The sequence below is a fragment of the Dermochelys coriacea genome, chromosome 7 (assembly GCF_009764565.3).
Source record: "Dermochelys coriacea isolate rDerCor1 chromosome 7, rDerCor1.pri.v4, whole genome shotgun sequence".
In the NCBI taxonomy this organism is placed as follows: Eukaryota; Metazoa; Chordata; order Testudines; family Dermochelyidae; genus Dermochelys; species Dermochelys coriacea.
In genome coordinates, this window is record NC_050074.1 from 52,582,557 (window position 1) to 52,600,577 (window position 18,021).

The window sequence follows — 18,021 nt, forward strand, 5'->3', positions numbered from 1 at the left end:
AATTAATCTGTTAGTCTTTAAGGTGCCACCGGACTCCTTGTTGTTTTTGTTGATACAGACTAACACGGCTACCCCTTGAAACTATTTTCCTGGTGATTTGTATCTCTAGCCTTCTTTTCTTTTCAGCATGAAGAAAGGTGTCTGGAACTGGGAAGCTGCCACCTGGACACCATCAAATTAGGCCTGAATAAAAACTGGGAGTGGATGGATCATTACAAAAACTAATTTCCCCATACTAATTTCCCTCTACCGTTACTCACACTTTCTTGTCACCTGTTTGAAATGGGCCACCCTCATTACCACTACAAAAGTGATTTTTTCCTCCCTTGGTATTCTACTGTTAATTGAATTGTCTCATTAGCCCTGACTCCTCCACTTGTTAAGGCAACTCCCATCTTTTCATGTACTGTGTATATATATACCTGCTACTGTATTTTCCACTCCATGCATCTGATGAAGTGGGTTCTAGCCCATGAAAGCTTATGCTCAAATAAAGGACTCCTCGTTGTTTTTGCTGATACAGACTAACACTTCTACCACCCTGAAACCTGCCACCTGGTTCTGTTGCTTTTTCCATCATAGGAAACACGCTGCAGCTGAATACGGAGAACTTGCTCCAAACTATAGAGGAGGTAAGAGTGTAATGCTTTCATTAAATCAGCTGATATGACTATGAATACACCAAGGGGATGATCTGTGGAGTAAGGAGAAGTCATTTTTTCATAGTCAGGTCTCAAAATAGAACTGAACTGTGGTTAATTAAACATTGGGAAGTGCATGAGCTCACTGTTTAATGACTGTGTGACTGCAAAGTGTTATTTTATGAGACCCTTGGTTCAAACAGCTTCATTTCCGAGACAAAAACAATACCCACTCCCCCCAGATGATATTAAAAGAACATTTGAGGCAGAGACCATCTTTCTGATCTTTGTTTGTACAATGCTGACCACAGTAGACTCCTGGTCCATGAATGGGATTCCTAGATGCTACCACAATACAAATAATAAATACTACTAATAATAAACCACTTAAAGGTCAGGTAATGCTCAAAGTAAAGGTACAGGCTTCTCCTGTACAACCTCATGATCTTCTAATTATGCCCTTATAACACTTGTGTAACCCCATTGCCATTGGTAAGTATGCTCAAGTGTCACTCATTGCAATTTAAAAGTAAACAATTTTGTTAATAATATGCAGGTTGGAACAGACTTTATAGCTTAGTCAGTCTTGGTTGTGCTGGGTAAAAATGGACAAAAAGAAGTAACAATTTATCTTAGTCATTACAGTCAGCAGATCTGACTGAATATGCCCGGGGAGTGGGGTTATTGAGTAAAATGTGCCATTCTAAGTCATTTTTCAGCGTAAATGCACACTGTAACTACAGGTGTCAGAGGTGCTACAGATATAATATACATATATACTAATATATACATTAACTTCTCATCTATTCACATTCATTTTTGTTTCATGATTTCAAGGACTGAAAAACCAAGGATGCTGCAGAAATTTGTTCTGCAGTATTAGAGTATTTAGATTATTATCAATAAATCTTGCAGATTACACAAAAATTGGGAGAGTGGTAAATCACAAAGAGGACAGGTCGTTGATACAGAGTGATCTGGATCACTTAGTAAGCTGGGCACAAACAATAAGCATTTTAATACGTCTAAATTTAATACATCTAGGAAGAAAGAATGTTGGCCATACTTACAGGCTGGGGGACTTTATCCTGGGAAGCAGTGACTCTGAAAAAGTTTTGGGAGTCATTGTGGATAATCCGCTGAACATGAGCTCCCAGTATGATATTGTGGCCAAAAGGGCTAATGTGATTCTTGAATACATGAACAAGGGAATCTCAAGTAGGAATAAAGAGATTATTTTACCTCTGTATTTGGCACTGGTGTAACTGCTGCTGGAATACTGTGTCCAATTCTGGTGCCCACAATTCAAGAATGTTGATAAATTGGAGAGGGTTTAGAAAAGAGCCACAAGAATGATTAAAGGATTAGCAAACATGCCATATAGTGATAGATCCAAGGAGCTCTGTCTAGTTAACTTAACAAAAATAAGGTAAAGGGGTGACTTGATCACAGTCTACAACTACATACATGAGGAACAAATATTTGATAATGGGCTCTTTAATCTAGCAGAGAAAGGTCTAACGAGCCAGCAGCTGGAAGCTGAATCTAGACAAATTCAAATGGAATGTTAGGCATAAATTTTTATCAGTGAGGGAAATTAACTACTGGAACAACTTACCAAGGGTCATGGTGGATTCTCCGTCATTGACAATTTTTAAATCAAGATTGAATATTTTCTTAAAAGAAGTAATTATTTTGGGAAAGTTCTTTGGTCTGTATTACATAGGAGGGCAGACTAAATGGTCACAGTGGTCCCTTCTGGCATTGAAATCTATGATTTTATGCTTCATTATTGCTCTTCACAGAGTAAGACCAACCATGAGATACCCAAACCAGATCCAAAATGCAAAATGTTGAAGGGAAAACAATGCATTCAAGGTTGCTACTCAGTACTAATCCTGACTAGAACTGGCAGAGCTGCACACAGCCGCCTTTATCCCTTTGTTATGAAATCCACTAATATTCCCAATTAACTAATTAACCAACTAATGTTAAAATTTGTTGGTCTTTTTTTGTTATACTTTGACAGCTCAGTGGAAAGTATGATCCAGTGTTTACAATATATTTAGGCTCAGACTGGGCTGTGGTGCTGCATGGACGTGAGGCTGTGAAGGACGAATTCAGTGGAAGATGAATTTTGCCAATTTTTGAGAAGATCACCAAAGGAACAGGTACATTTCTGGTAGCTTCAGCACATAGAACTGATTCTCTCGGTCTGTGAAAATCATAACTGTGAAAATGGGAAAGAGATGGAGTTTCATTTACTACAATAGTACTGATTGGGTTTAAAAAGATTTTTAAAAATAAGAGGTTAAAGTTAGGTTTCTCATGGCAGTTGCAGATTTATTTTGTCACTTGAGGCCAGAGGCACTGACTCTGTGATTTGCTGAGGGGGGCTTGACCCGTGCTCCACCCCAGGCTCTGCCCACACTCCACCCCTTCCCCCAACCCCAACCCCTGCCCTGCCTCTTCCCGACCCACTCCATTTCCACCCTGCCTCTTTCCGCCGCTCCCCAAGAGTGTTCTGCCCCATTCCTCCCCGTTCCCCCAGTGCCACCTGCACACCATTCAACAGCTGATCATTGGCAGATGGGAGGCACTGGTGGGAGGGGAGGAGCTGATCAGTGGGATCCACCGGCAGGCAGGAAGCAATGGAATAACAGCTGATCGGTGGGGCTGCCACTGCGTGCTGAGCACCCACAGAGTCGGTGCCTAGGCTTGCAGCTCTCAGTTCTTGAGGGTTTTTGGCAAAGAAGGAAGAAAAAATATGGGGATACCAAAATACTGAGTCAATTTTCTGACCAGAACTCTACCCTCGCTTCTTTCTTGCAAATTAAAATTGCTTGGTGTCAGCAAAATGGTTCAGATGGGAAGTGGGAGATTTCCTGCCATGTCTTAATGCTTCTCTTTAACTTCACATTAGTGTAAACTCTACTTTTTGCTTCAGAGGTTGAAAAATGCAGTATAAAAGGCTTCTGACACAGTCTCACATAACATTCTCATAAGTAAGCTGGAGAAATACGGGCTTGGTAGTACTACCGTTAAGTTGATACATCATTAGTTAAATAACCACAAACAAAGAGTAACTGTTAATGGAATGATGTCAGACTGGAAGGAGGTCTCAAGTGGGGTTCCACGGGGATCTGTTCTGGGTCCAGTGTTATTTATCATCTTTATTAATGACTTGGATGCAGGAATGGAGAGCATATTGATCAAATTTGGCTGTAACCCAAATCTGGAGAGGTTGCAAACACTTTGGAGGATAGAGCTAAGATTCAGAGGGATCATGATAAATTGGAGAACTGGGCTATAAACAGCAAAATGAAATTTAAGAAAGATAGAATTAAGGTGCTACCCTTAGGGAAGAAAAACCAAATGCATAAATACAGAATGCAGGATAATTGTCTTGGCAGCAACACAGCTGAGAAGGATCTGGGAGCTGTGGTGGATCAGAACCTCAACATGAGTCAGCAATGTGATGCTGTTGCAAAAAAAAAGCAAATGCAATTTTGGGTTGCATTAACAAAGGCGTAGCAAGTCACAGGAGGTGATAGTACAGCTCTACTTGGCGCTGGCTAGGCCTCAGCTGGAGTACCGTGTCCAATTTTGGTCACCAATGTATAGAAAAGATTTGGAGAAACTGGAAAGGATCCAGAGGTGACTGACAAAGATAATAAGGGATGTAATGTTTCAGAACATTCAAAAACAGACTCCAGCGAGCGACTGCTGAATTGGAATTAATTTGCAAACTGGATACAATTAACTTAGGCTTGAATAGAGACTGGGAGTGGATGAGTCATTACACAAAGTAAAACTATTTCCCCATGTTATTTCTCCCCCCCACCCCACCCCCTCTGTTTCTCAGACGTTCTTGTTAACTGCTGGAAATGGCCCACCTTGCTTGTCACCATGAAAGGTTTTCCTCCTTCCCCCCCGTCCTGCTGGTGGTGGCTCATCTTAAGTGATCACTCTCCTTACAGTGTGTATGATAAAACCTATTGTTTCATGTTCTCTGTGCGTGTATATAAATCTCCCCACTATATTTTCCACTGAATGCATCTGATGAAGTGAGATGTAGCTCACGAAAGCTTATGCTCAAATAAATTTGTTAGTCTTTAAGGTGCCACAAGTGCTCCTTTTCTTAAAGGGATGTAATGCAATCCATGTGAGCAAAGGCTGAAGGAACTGGGTACGTTTAGTCAGGAAAAGAGGAAATTAAGGGGGAATGTGATAGCTATCTTCAAATACTTGAAAGGCTGCCATAAAAAAGATGGAGAAGAGTTGTTCTCTCTTACCACAGAGGGCAGAACAAGAGGCAATGGGTTCAAACTACAGCATAGCAGATTAAGATTAAATCTCAGGAAAAACTTCCTAACTGTAAGAACAGTAGGACAATGGAACAAACTGACTAGGGAGGTTGTAGAAGCTCCTTCAATGGAGGTTTTCAAAAGGAGGCTGGATAGCCATCTGTCTTGGATGGTTTGGGGTTCTCAAATTAGGGGTCACGACCCCTCAGGGGGTTGCGAGGTTATTATCTGGGGGTTGCAAGGTGTCAGCCTGTGCCTGGTGGGGCTGACAGCCTGAGCCCCCATTACAATGAAATTAAATTAAAATTAAATTAAATTAAAAACCTATGTTTTTAATTTTTAAGGGGGGGGGTCACACTCAGAGGTGTGCTGTGTGAAAGGGGTTGCCAATACAAAAAGTTTGAGAACCACTGGTTTAGACACAATGAATCCTGAATCTTGGCAGGAGTTAGACTAGATGACGCTTGAGGTCCCTTCTAACCTTATGGTTCTATGATTCTGTGAGCATCAAGTGGTGGGCAAACCCAGTGGAATTTGCAATGAAATTCCAACTATCCTAGGGGCTTGAAAAGTTCACAGAACTATTTAGTTTGTGAACCTTCTGCAGTTACGTTAACCCCACTGGAGTTATCTTTTTGATAGATGAATATGCCACAATATCTTTGCACTAACTATACTATTGTTCTTATACCTAGAGTATTCATATGTGGGTCAGAGGGGAAAATCCCTTCCTTTAGTTACTTAGTTACAATGAAAATTCCATGCAATTACACAGTTCTTTTATTAGAACAATACAAACTTTACCTACCTATTTATGTCCCAATGTATTTCTTAGTTTTATGATGTGTGAGAACATGTGCTTTACTCAGATTTTTGTGATCAGAAGTAAAAGGGAAAAAAGTCTCATTCAGACAACTACTTTCCTATACCAACAGCCTGTTTTCTCACTTAACATGACAGCTCACATTCTATTATAGACTAAAGTGGGTGCAATTTGGCATGATAACCAATAGAACTACAGTGAACTTAGTTTGCATACTCATTGTAATGACAATGAAAGTACAATGAGGTTAAGGTATAGGATACTGTTATTCCAGCTTCCCTTTCTCTGCATTAAGCTGCAAGTAGTTTAAATTTCAAAGTACTTACAATGTAACCATACTTAGGCAAAAGTCTCTCTGGTCACTCGATTACAGACCTAAGAGTGGCTATCCTTCAACAAAAAAGCTTCAAAAACAGACTCCAACGAGAGACTGCTGAATTGGAATTAATTTGCAAACTGGATACAATTAACTTAGGCTTGAATAGAGACTGGGAATGGATGAGTCATTACACAAAGTAAAACTATTTCCCCATGGTATTTCTCCCCCCCACTGTTCCTCTGATATTCTTGTTAACTGCTGGAATTAGCCTACCTTGCTTGTCACCATGAAAGGTTTTCCTCCTTTCCCCCCCTGCTGCTGGTGATGGCTTATCTTAAGTGATCACTCTCATTACAGTGTGTACGATAAACCCATTGTTTCATGTTCTCTGTGTGTGTATATAAATCTCTCCTCTGTTTTTTCCACCAAATGCATCCGATGAAGTGAGCTGTGGCTCACGAAAGCTTATGCTCTAATAAATTTGTTAGTCTCTAAGGTGCCACAAGTACTGCTTTTCTTTTTAGGCAAAAGTAGTTGATTTAAGTTTTATTCCTCTTCTCCTTCCCTTTTCCCAAGTATTATTTCAAGCAGTCAGGAGCTGCATCGATTTGCTCTCAGTACCCTGAGGGATTTTGGGATGGAGAAGAAGAGCATTGAGGAGCGGATCCAGGAGGAGGCCCATTTCCTGGTGGAAAGGCTCAGAAATACACATGGTGGGGATCAGCTTCATGTCTTTTGTAATGGTATCATTTCTGGTTTTTATCTGAGCAACCGTGGTTCACCTACTCCATGGAACAGTTTTGGTTATACAGAGAAAACTGCGCTGGTGCAAAATTAATGGCTACCTTTTCAGCTATCTGTGCCTGGAAGAATGGTCTGTGTGAAGAGGGAACGCCAGGAGATCCTTCATTAACCCTGTGTATGTATATGAGGAGACACATTGATGCTGCCGCTTTTGCTCCATGAATCAATGGGGCAGTTGTTACTCTTAGGAAGAACAAAAAGGATCCTGACTGCATCAAAGGACATGATTAGAGTCTGGTGCTGGGGAAGCACCCACTGAACCTTCTGAAAGGTGAACTAAATGCTGCTTCTGAACATTCTTCCCCCTAAGTAATGTGGTGTACAGGTCAGTGGGGTGAACTCTTGTAGACAAGTCTCCTAAACATTGCACCGACTGGTTTGCTCTGCATGGCAGACCAGTGTGCTATTTATGTTTGTGCAGAAGGGAGAATGTGAAAAGGAGGCTGAAATATTGCTGATGAAAGGGGGAAATTCTAGCTCAGCAGACGGTTGTGGGGTCTATTTGGTGCAAAGAAGAGACATGCAAAACAGACCCATCCACTTGGTTGCTGTGCTGGGAGCATGCCCTCCTTCGGCAGCACAATAGCGTATTTACTACTCACAGCCCCGGCTGGCAGTATCAAAAGGGAAAGCTATTTATGTTTGTGCAGAAGGGAGAATGTGAAAAGGAGGCTGAAATATTGCTGATGAAAGGGGGAAATTCAAGCTCAGCAGACGGTTGTGGGGTCTATTTGGTGCAAAGAAGAGACATGCAAAACAGACCCATCCACTTGGTTGCTGTGCTGGGAGCATGCCCTCCTTCGGCAGCACAATAGCGTATTTACTACTCACAGCCCCGGCTGGCAGTATCAAAAGGGAAAGTGCTGCGTTATAAGAGCTTGAAAAGATGCTACAGCCACACAAAGCAATGGCTCAGGCTGTACCCTCTGAGCAGGGTCTGATTCTGAGTGGGACCCTTTCTATGAAACAAGCCCCATGCCGGACAAGCAGGTCAGACAGGGACTGATGGTCAGACCAGAGCAAGTCAGGCAGAGTGAAACTGATTCCCTCAAAATGGGAAGTGTGTGTGTTTGGGTGGGTTTTTTAAACTTAAGGTAGGAGAGATAAGAGTGGGGGGTGGGGGAAGCCCTGTCTCATGTCACAGCCCCCATCTTGGCCTGGAGCTGTGAGATGCTGAACTTCCCATGGGCCCAATGACTGCGACACTGAGGCCACATATGTTTTTTTAAACTGGATTCTGTGTTTGTTTTGGTCCAGAGCAGCCCTTTGATCCCATCCTCTCCCTCACCCATGTGGTCTCTGTCATCTGTTCCATTGTCTTCAGGGACCAGTTTGACTACGAGGATAAAACGTTTTTGACATTAATGGGTCTGATAGAGGAAAATGATGAGCTCTTCTGCTCTCTCCCAGCATGGGTGAGTTTCAGTGACTATTCTACTCTTCTCCTTTTTACGGTAAGGAGATTTAATTCAATGACTGTTCATTTTCCTCAGACAGTTGTTGTTTCAGATTCCCATCATGTTCCCATTCTCCTCATTAGGCTGCAGCTTCAACCAACCCAGCCTCAGACTTCTTTCTCAGGATTATTTAAATTCTCATACAAAACACTTCATTAGCTCAGAATTAAGTTTGCTCTAGGAAATTCCCTTTCAACACAATTGGTAAAAATAAAGGAAATTGCCAATTAAAACATTAACCTCCAAACCATTGCAATTCACATGCCTTAATATATTCACAATGGGATACCTGAATGTGATCCCATTTCATACCTCCAAAGCAAACTCCTGTTCACTTCCAGCACCCATCCATCCACCGCACCCACCCTTTCCTGAGAACCTTTGATGGTATAACTCAGTTGAAGTCAGTAGAGTTTCATCAGCAGAGAATTTTACCCCTGAACTCCAACCTCAACACAAGGGCTTTTTGCCTTTTAAAGTCTATAATGTGCTATTACTGCCTAGAAATCTGTGGTCAGGGTTAATGTTTGTGCATTTGAGTGAGATTTTTCAAGAACTGGATCTGTGTATTGAGGGTAGTTGTATTTTGGAAATAATACAGAGTATTTTAGCTCAGTATTTTAGCTTTTTTCATTTGCAGACCCCTACAAAATTTCAAATAGAGGCGCAAAAAATGGAAATCTTAGACATAGTCTGCGGACTCCCAGGGTCTGCGGACTACAGGTGAAATCCCTGCTGTATGGTAATGACAACCTTTCATGGATCCCTTAGACATGGTCTGCGGACAATAAGAATATAAGATCACAGATTGAAAATCACTGTGTTAGCTAGTGAACGAACTCACCAAAGTTTTAGTGCAGAAAGTATGTATATTGGAGAGTGATTTGGTATAGTTTGCAAAGAGTTTTGGGATCCAAGTTGGATTATAAACTTGTCATATAAGGTAATCAATATATCATATTGAAGTAAGCAACTTGAATAATCATTATGAAGTTAACTTTTTTTTTCCGGATAAACCAAAGTTGTGTCCAAATAAACTAGGATGTGTATTTCCTTTCAATCATTACAGCTGAAGATTTTTTCCCCCGACTCTTATGGATTACATACCTGGGCCTCACAAAAAGAGATTTAAAAACTTAAAGGAATTCACAAGTTTTGTTTTGGAGACAGTGAAGATGCACAAAGGGTCTCTGGATCCCAATTATCCTTGAGACTTCATCGATGCTTTCCTTATCAAAATAGAACAGGTATGTGAGAGTGGCAGTCCTTTTGCTTACTAGAGCTTGGGTTAAAGTATTCTCATTATTAATGTTCGATGAAGTCACTTCTCCTGGAGAATCAACACCAAGCCATCTTCCTTTTTTAAAAATGTTTTTAAATGTTTGAATTTCTTTTTTCTTTTTGTCAAAAAAATGTAAGTATTCTGCTGCTTCCCAGACAAATAGCATACATAAGTAAAAAGAATCAAGCAATTTAATAAACTAGACTGATAAAAAAATCAACATGACACACATTAAATGGATTAAAAATGGCGAATGGTTAGGTCTCAAAATGTAATTGTAAATGGGGAATCATCATCAAACAGGTGTGTTTTTGATGGGTTCTAGCAAGAATCTGTTCTTAGCCCCCCTATTTAACATTTTTATCAATGATCTGGAAAAGAACATAAAATCATCACTGATGAAGTTTGCAGACAACCAAAAATTGGGGGCGTGGCAAATAATGAAGACGACAAGCCACGGAGACAGAGGGATCTGGATCCCTTGGTAAGCTGGGCACAGTGTAAATGTATACATCTAAGAACAAAGAATGCCGGCCTTACTTACAAGGTGGGAAACTCTATCCTGGGAAGCAGTGACTCTGGAAAGGACTTGGGAGTCATGGTAGGTAATTAGCTAAACACAAGATCCCAGTTTTCAGAGTAGCAGCCGTGTTAGTCTGTATTTGCAAAAAGAAAAGGAGTACCTGTGGCACCTTAGAGACTGACAAATTTATTTGAGCATAAGCTTTCGTGAGCTATAGCATCTGATGAAGTGAGCTGTGGCTCACAAAAGCTTATGCTCAAATAAATTTGTTAGTCTCTAAGGTGCCACAGGATACCAGTGTGATGCCGTGGCCAAAAGGGCTAATGCGCTGCTTGGATGCATAAACTGGAATCTTGAATAGGAGCAGAGATGTTATTTTTAGCTCTGTCAATTAATCACGGTTAACTCAAGCGATTAATGCAAAACAAATTAGCTAGATAAAAAAATCATCATGTTTAATCACAGTTTTAATTGCATTGTTAAACAATAATAGAATACCAATTTAAATTTATTATAAATATATTTGATTCTTTTTACATTTTCAATTATATTGATTTGATTTACAACACAGAATACAAAGTGTACAGTGCTCACTTTATATTATTTTTGATTACAAATATTTGCAGAAAACATAAAAGGTAAAAGAAATAGTATTTTTTCAATTTACCTAATACAAATGCTGTTGTGCAATCTCTTTATTGTGAAAGTGTAACTTACAAATGTAGAATTATTTTTTTTTACCTACCTGCACGCCATAACAAAACAATGTAAAACTTTAGAGCCTACAAATCCACTCAGTCCTACTTCTTGTTCAGCCAATTGCTAAGACAAACAAGTTTGTTTACATTTACGGGAGATAATGCTGCCCGCTTCTTATTTACAATGTCACCCGAAAGTGATAACAGGCATTCGCACGGCACTGCTGTAGCTGGAGTTCCAAGGTATTTACATGCCAGATATGTTAAACATTTATATGCCCCTTCATGCTTCAACTTGTATATTGATTTTTTAAAATCTTTTTTACAATGCAAATATTTGTAATAAAAATAATTTTTTTACATTTCATGATTAATTATGATTATTTTTTTAATGGTTTGATATCCCTAGTTATTTTACCTCTGTATTTGGCACTGGTACAACTGCTGGTTGTAATACTGCATCCAGTTCAGTGCCCACAATTCAAGGATGTTGAAATATTATTGAGGTTTCAGAGAAGAGTCATGAGAATGGTTAAAAAATTAGAAAACTTGCCTTCTAGTGATAAACTCAAATAGCTCAATCTGTTTAGTTTAACAAAGAAAAGGTTAAGGGTGACTTAACCACATTTTATAAGTACCTACCATAGGGAAACAAATATTTGATAATGAGCTCTTCAATTTACCAGACAAAGGCATAACAAGATCCAGTGGCTGGACGTTGAATCTATACAAATTCAGACTGGAAATAAGGCATACATTTTTCAATGAGGATGGGTAACCATTGGTACAATTTACCAGCAGTCATGGTGTACTCTCCTTCCTTGGCAATTTTAAAATCAAGATTGCATGTTTTTCTAAAAGATTTTTTTAAAGGCCGTGCTCTAGTTCAAAAGGAATTATTTTGGGGATTCTATTTCTGGTATTACACAGGAGGTCAGACTAGATGATCATAGTGGTCCTTTCTGGCCTTGAAATATATAAATCTAGGAAACAAGGACCTACTGCACAGCTGAGTCTTAACAATTAGAAAGACAAATGAAAACAAATCTTTTTGCTATAATAGTCCAATTCTCCCTTCTTTACAAGAGCAAAATATTCTCCAAAGCCCTGCAGTAATGCTATTGCAATTGCCAGCCCCAAGGCCGGTGCTGTGGGATTGATATAAAGCCACACATTGTGTGTAAGGGGAGACTTATTTGGTCTGTGTGAATAAATTCCGACGCTTTTCAGTCAACTGTTCCAAACCTTTTTGTAGGAGAAACAAAATGTCCAATTGGAATTTAACACTGATAGTTTGGTGAGAAGCACACTAGATTTATTCCTGGCAGGATCTGGCACAACCAGCACCACCCTGAAATACGGACTTCTGATTCTCCTGAAATACCCAGAGATAGAATCATAGAATCATAGAATCATAGAATATCAGGGTTGGAAGGGACCCCAGAAGGTCATCTAGTCCAACCCCCTGCTCAAAGCAGGACCAAGTCCCAGTTAAATCATCCCAGCTAGGGCTTTGTCAAGCCTGACCTTAAAAACCTCTAAGGAAGGAGATTCTACCACCTCCCTAGGTAACGCATTCCAGTGTTTCACCACCCTCTTAGTGAAAAAGTTTTTCCTAATATCCAATCTAAACCTCCCCCATTGCAACTTGAGACCATTACTCCTCGTTCTGTCATCTGCTACCATTGAGAACAGTCTAGAGCCATCCTCTTTGAAACCCCCTTTCAGGTAGTTGAAAGCAGCTATCAAATCCCCCCTCATTCTTCTCTTCTGCAGACTAAACAATCCCAGCTCCCTCAGCCTCTCCTCATAAGTCATGTGCTCTAGACCCCTAATCATTTTCGTTGCCCTTCGTTGTACTCTTTCCAATTTATCCACATCCTTCCTGTAGTGTGGGGCCCAAAACTGGACACAGTACTCCAGATGAGGCCTCACCAGTGTCGAATAGAGGGGAACGATCACGTCCCTCGATCTGCTCGCTATGCCCCTACTTATACAACCCAAAATGCCATTGGCCTTCTTGGCAACAAGGGCACACTGCTGACTCATATCCAGCTTCTCGTCCACTGTCACCCCTAGGTCCTTTTCCGCAGAACTGCTGCCGAGCCATTCGGTCCCTAGTCTGTAGCGGTGCATTGGATTCTTCCATCCTAAGTGCAGGACCCTGCATTTATCCTTATTGAACCTCATTAGATTTCTTTTGGCCCAATCCTCCAATTTGTCTAGGTCCTTCTGTATCCTATCCCTCCCCTCCAGCGTATCTACCACTCCTCCCAGTTTAGTATCATCCGCAAATTTGCTGAGAGTGCAATCCACACCATCCTCCAGATCATTTATGAAGATATTGAACAAAACGGGCCCCAGGACCGACCCCTGGGGCACTCCACTTGACACCGGCTGCCAACTAGACATGGAGCCATTGATCACTACCCGTTGAGCCCGACAATCTAGCCAGCTTTCTACCCACCTTATAGTGCATTCATCCAGCCCATACTTCCTTAACTTGCTGACAAGAATGCTGTGGGAGACCGTGTCAAAAGCTTTGCTAAAGTCAAGAAACAATACATCCACTGCTTTCCCTTCATCCACAGAACCAGTAATCTCATCATAAAAGGCGATTAGATTAGTCAGGCATGACCTTCCCTTGGTGAATCCATGCTGACTGTTCCTGATCACTTTCCTCTCCTCTAAGTGCTTCAGGATTGATTCTTTGAGGACCTGCTCCATGATTTTTCCAGGGACTGAGGTGAGGCTGACCGGCCTGTAGTTCCCAGGATCCTCCTTCTTCCCTTTTTTAAAGATGGGCACTACATTAGCCTTTTTCCAGTCATCCGGGACTTCCCCCGTTCGCCACGAGTTTTCAAAGATAATGGCCAAGGGCTCTGCAATCACAGCCGCCAATTCCTTCAGCACTCTCGGATGCAATTCGTCCGGCCCCATGGACTTGTGCACGTCCAGCTTTTCTAAATAGTCCCTAACCACCTCTATCTCTACAGAGGGCTGGCCATCTCTTCCCCATTTTGTGTTGCCCAGCACAGCAGTCTGGGAGCTGACCTTGTTAGTGAAAACAGAGGCAAAAAAAGCATTGAGTACATTAGCTTTTTCCACATCCTCTGTCACTAGCTTGCCTCCCTCATTCAGTAAGGGGCCCACACTTTCCTTGGCTTTCTTCTTGTTGCCAACATACCTGAAGAAACCCTTCTTGTTACTCTTGACATCTCTTGCTAGCTGCAGCTCCAGGTGCGATTTGGCCCTCCTGATATCTTTCCTACATGCCCGAGCAATATTTTTATACTCTTCCCTGGTCATATGTCCAAGCTTCCACTTCTTGTAAGCTTCTTTTTTATGTTTAAGATCCGCTAGGATTTCACCATTAAGCCAAGCTGGTCGCCTGCCATATTTACTATTCTTTCGACTCATCGGGATGGTTTGTCCCTGTAACCTCAACAGGGATTCCTTGAAATACAGCCAGCTCTCCTGGACTCCCTTCCCTTTCATGTTAGTCCCCCAGGGGATCCTGGCCATCTGTTCCCTGAGGGAGTCAAAGTCTGCTTTCCTGAAGTCCAGGGTCCGTATCCTGCTGCTTACCTTTCTTCCCTGCGTCAGGATCCTGAACTCAACCAACTCATGGTCACTGCCTTCCAGATTCCCATCCACTTTTGCTTCCCCCACTAATTCTACCCGGTTTGTGAGCAGCAGGTCAAGAAAAGCGCTCCCCCTAGTTGGCTCCCCTAGCACTTGCACCAGGAAATTGTCCCCTACGCTTTCCAAAAACTTCCTGGATTGTCTATGCACCGCTGTATTGCTCTCCCAGCAGATATCAGGAAAATTAAAGTCACCCATGAGAATCAGGGCATGCGATCTAGTAGCTTCCGTGAGTTGCCGGAAGAAAGCCTCATCCACCTCATCCCCCTGGTCCGGTGGTCTATAGCAGACTCCCACCATGACATCACTCTTGTTGCACACACTTCTAAACTTAATCCAGAGACACTCAGGTTTTTCCACAGTTTCGTACTGGAGCTCTGAGCAGTCATACTGCTCCCTTACATACAGTGCTACTCCCCCACCTTTTCTGCCCTGCCTGTCCTTCCTGAACAGTTTATAACCATCCATGACTGTACTCCAGTCATGTGAGTTATCCCACCAAGTCTCTGTTATTCCAATCACGTCATAATTCCTTGACATCACCAGGACCTCCAGTTCTCCCTGCTTGTTTCCAAGGCTTTGTGCATTTGTATATAAGCACTTGAGATAACCTGTTGATCGCCCCTCATTCCCAGTATGAGGCAGGAGCCCTCCCCTCACAGACCTTCCTGCCTGTGCTTCCTCCCGGTATCCCGCTTTCCCACTTACCTCAGGGCTTTGGTCTCCTTCCCCCGGTGAACCTAGTTTAAAGCCCTCCTCACTAGGTTAGCCAGCCTGCTGGCAAAGATGTTCTTCCCTCTCTTCGTAAGATGGAGCCCGTCTCTGCCCAGCACTCCTCCTTCATGGAACACCATCCCATGGTCAAAGAATCCAAAGCCTTCTCTCCGACACCACCTGCGTAGCCATTCGTTGACCTCCACGATTCGACGGTCCCTACCCAGGCCTTTTCCTTCCACGGGGAGGATGGACGAGAACACCACTTGCGCCTCCAACTCCTTTATCCTTCTTCCCAGAGCCACATAGTCCGCAGTGATCCGCTCAAGGTCATTCTTGGCAGTATCATTGGTGCCCACGTGGAGAAGCAGGAAGGGGTAGCGATCCGAGGGCTTGATGAGTCTCGGCAGTCTCTCCGTCACATCACGAATCTTAGCCCCTGGCAAGCAGCAGACTTCTCGGTTTTCCCGGTCAGGGCGGCAGATAGATGACTCAGTCCCCCGGAGGAGAGAGTCCCCGACCACCACCACCCGCCTTCTCCTCTTGGGAGTGGTGGTCGTGGAACCTCCAACCTCAGGACATCGCATCTCATGCCTCCCAACCAGCGGAGTCTCCTTCTGCTTTCTCCCCCCAGACATATCATCTGGTCCACTCTCCGCATTGGTACCTGTGGAGAGAACATGAAAGCGGTTAGTTACCTGTGTCTGTGTTACTGGAACCCGGACATTCCGCTTACCTCTTCTGGAGGTCACATGTTGCCAAGCTTCTTCACTGGCCTCTTGGCTCCTCTGTGCAACCTGCTCTACATCTTTAGAGCTTTGTGCCCCTAGAAGGCTATCCTGAGTTTGGTCCAGAAAATCCTCAGTCTCTCGTATACAAATGTACCCAACGCCCCTCCCTCATACTAAATATTGGAGAGATGTGGAACTGCATGGCTCTATAGATCGGTAATAGGATACACAGTCTCTTTTAAGTCACCAGATCTCGTCTATTCTAGGCTAGTACCCATGTTACATCATGTGGTGGTTGTGCACTGGTTTATGTGGCATAAGCTAGAGTTGTGTTGGGAGATATCTCAGCCCATTTCCCACTAGACAGGTGTCTACATCACAAAAAGCACCATCACAAATGGCCTTAGTTTGCTCTGTTATCGGCACTGTCAACAGAGAGGCTAAGGACTGAATTGCAGTTGTGACTTTCACTTAACTCCAGTGGGAATCCCTCCAGATCAGAAATGAGGCACCCTGGTGTGTGTGTTTGTGCTGGGGAAGCATGTCCTGCCATTGCCTGAGTTGTGCCTCTTCTGTGAATAACAGATGCCTCCACATTCCTGTCAAACAAACCCCTTCCCCTCAAATAAAGGCAAAGACACATCAGCTTGTAGATGTCAGGATCCTGTAAGGGTTTAAATCAGAACTGTCAGGGTTCCTTCCTCACTCTGAACTCTGGGGTACAGATGTGGGAACCCGCATGAAAGACCCCCTAAGCTTATTTTTACCAGCTTAGGTTAAAAACTTCCCCAAGGCACAAATTCCTTCCTTGCCTTAGTATCGCTGCCACCACCAAGTGAATTAAACAAACATTCAGGGAGGGCCACTTGGAGCCCTACCTTCCCCAAATATCCCCCCAAACCCTACCCCCTTTCCTGGGGAGGCTTGAGAATAATATCCTCACCAATTGGTACAGGTAAACACAGACCAAACCCTTGGATCTTAAGAACAATGAAAAACCAATCGGGTTCTTAAGAGAAGAATTTTAATTAGAAAAAAGGTAAAAGAATCACCTCTGTAAAATCAGGAGGGTAAGTACTTTACAGAATAACAAAAGACTCAAAACACAGAGGATTTCTCCTTTAGGCAAAACTTAAAGTTATAAAAACAGGGATAAACCTCCCTCCTAGCACAGGGAAAAGTCACAAGCTAAAGCAAAAGATAACCTAACAAATTTCTTTCCTATTACTTACTATTTCTGCAATACTAGATGCTTAGTTCAGATATAGCTTAGGGAGATGTGTTTTTCCCTGCCCTGTTTCCTGGCTGGCTCCGAGAGACACAGACAAAAAACCTTCCCCCACAGATTTGAAAGTATCTTCTCCCATTATTGGTCTTTTGGTCAGGTGCCAACCAGGTTATCTGAGTTTCTTAACCCTTTACAGGTAAAAGAGGAATTAACCCTTTACAGGGTAAAGAGGGATTTTATGCTACGCTTAGCTGTATGTTTATGACAAGAACTCTACCAGTGTTAGAGACTATACAAAAAGTAATTAGATCCAGTGGTAACTTCTACTTTGTGGACCTTCTTGAGCTTCCCAATTAGCCTTGAGGCAAGTGTTTTAGGACATAGGGCTTGTCTACAAGAGAAAGCTGCATTGACTTAAGTTAAGGTGCAACTTTAAACCAAATTAAACCAGTGCAAACCCCTATGTGGACACTCCTATTTGATTATAAAAGTAGATTTTTCAGTTTAACTGAAGTTGACTGGGAACTGGTATAGTTAAACCAACATAAGCCAGTCTTGAACTTGAATACAAATGTTCACACAAAACTTTTTGCACCAGTTTAAAAACAGATTTAAGTTAAACCAATGCATCCTTCCTATGTAGACAAGGCCTAAGTCTTTTGCTTCATAGATTGTTATGTGCACTGGTGATTCTGCCCAGCCTATTAAGAGCTAAAAGTCACGAACAGACTGAATGGCAGAGGTCACAGCAGAGAAGCAGGTGGAAGCAGAAGGTGACTGACAGGCGGGAACAGCGGCCGGTGGGAACCTGAGTGGCGAGCTGGCAGGAGCGGCCAGCCAGGGCAAGCA

The 18,021-nt window shown here is 42.5% G+C and overlaps 1 long non-coding RNA gene across 3 annotated transcripts in view; it reads left to right on the forward strand.

Moving 5' to 3' along the window:
* Positions 1 to 430: 430 nt before the first annotated feature.
* LOC119858983 overlaps positions 431 to 18,021 on the forward strand; it is a 51,460-nt gene continuing 33,869 nt past the window's right edge. For 2 of the 3 annotated variants that reach the window (XR_006282610.1, XR_006282612.1), the window contains exons 1-5: positions 431 to 632; positions 2,671 to 2,812; positions 6,667 to 7,165; positions 8,152 to 8,309; positions 9,421 to 9,598. This is a non-coding gene — a long non-coding RNA (uncharacterized LOC119858983). The remainder of the gene's footprint in view (positions 633 to 2,670; positions 2,813 to 6,666; positions 7,166 to 8,151; positions 8,310 to 9,420; positions 9,599 to 18,021) is intronic. The other variant, XR_006282611.1, reaches the window with a different exon arrangement.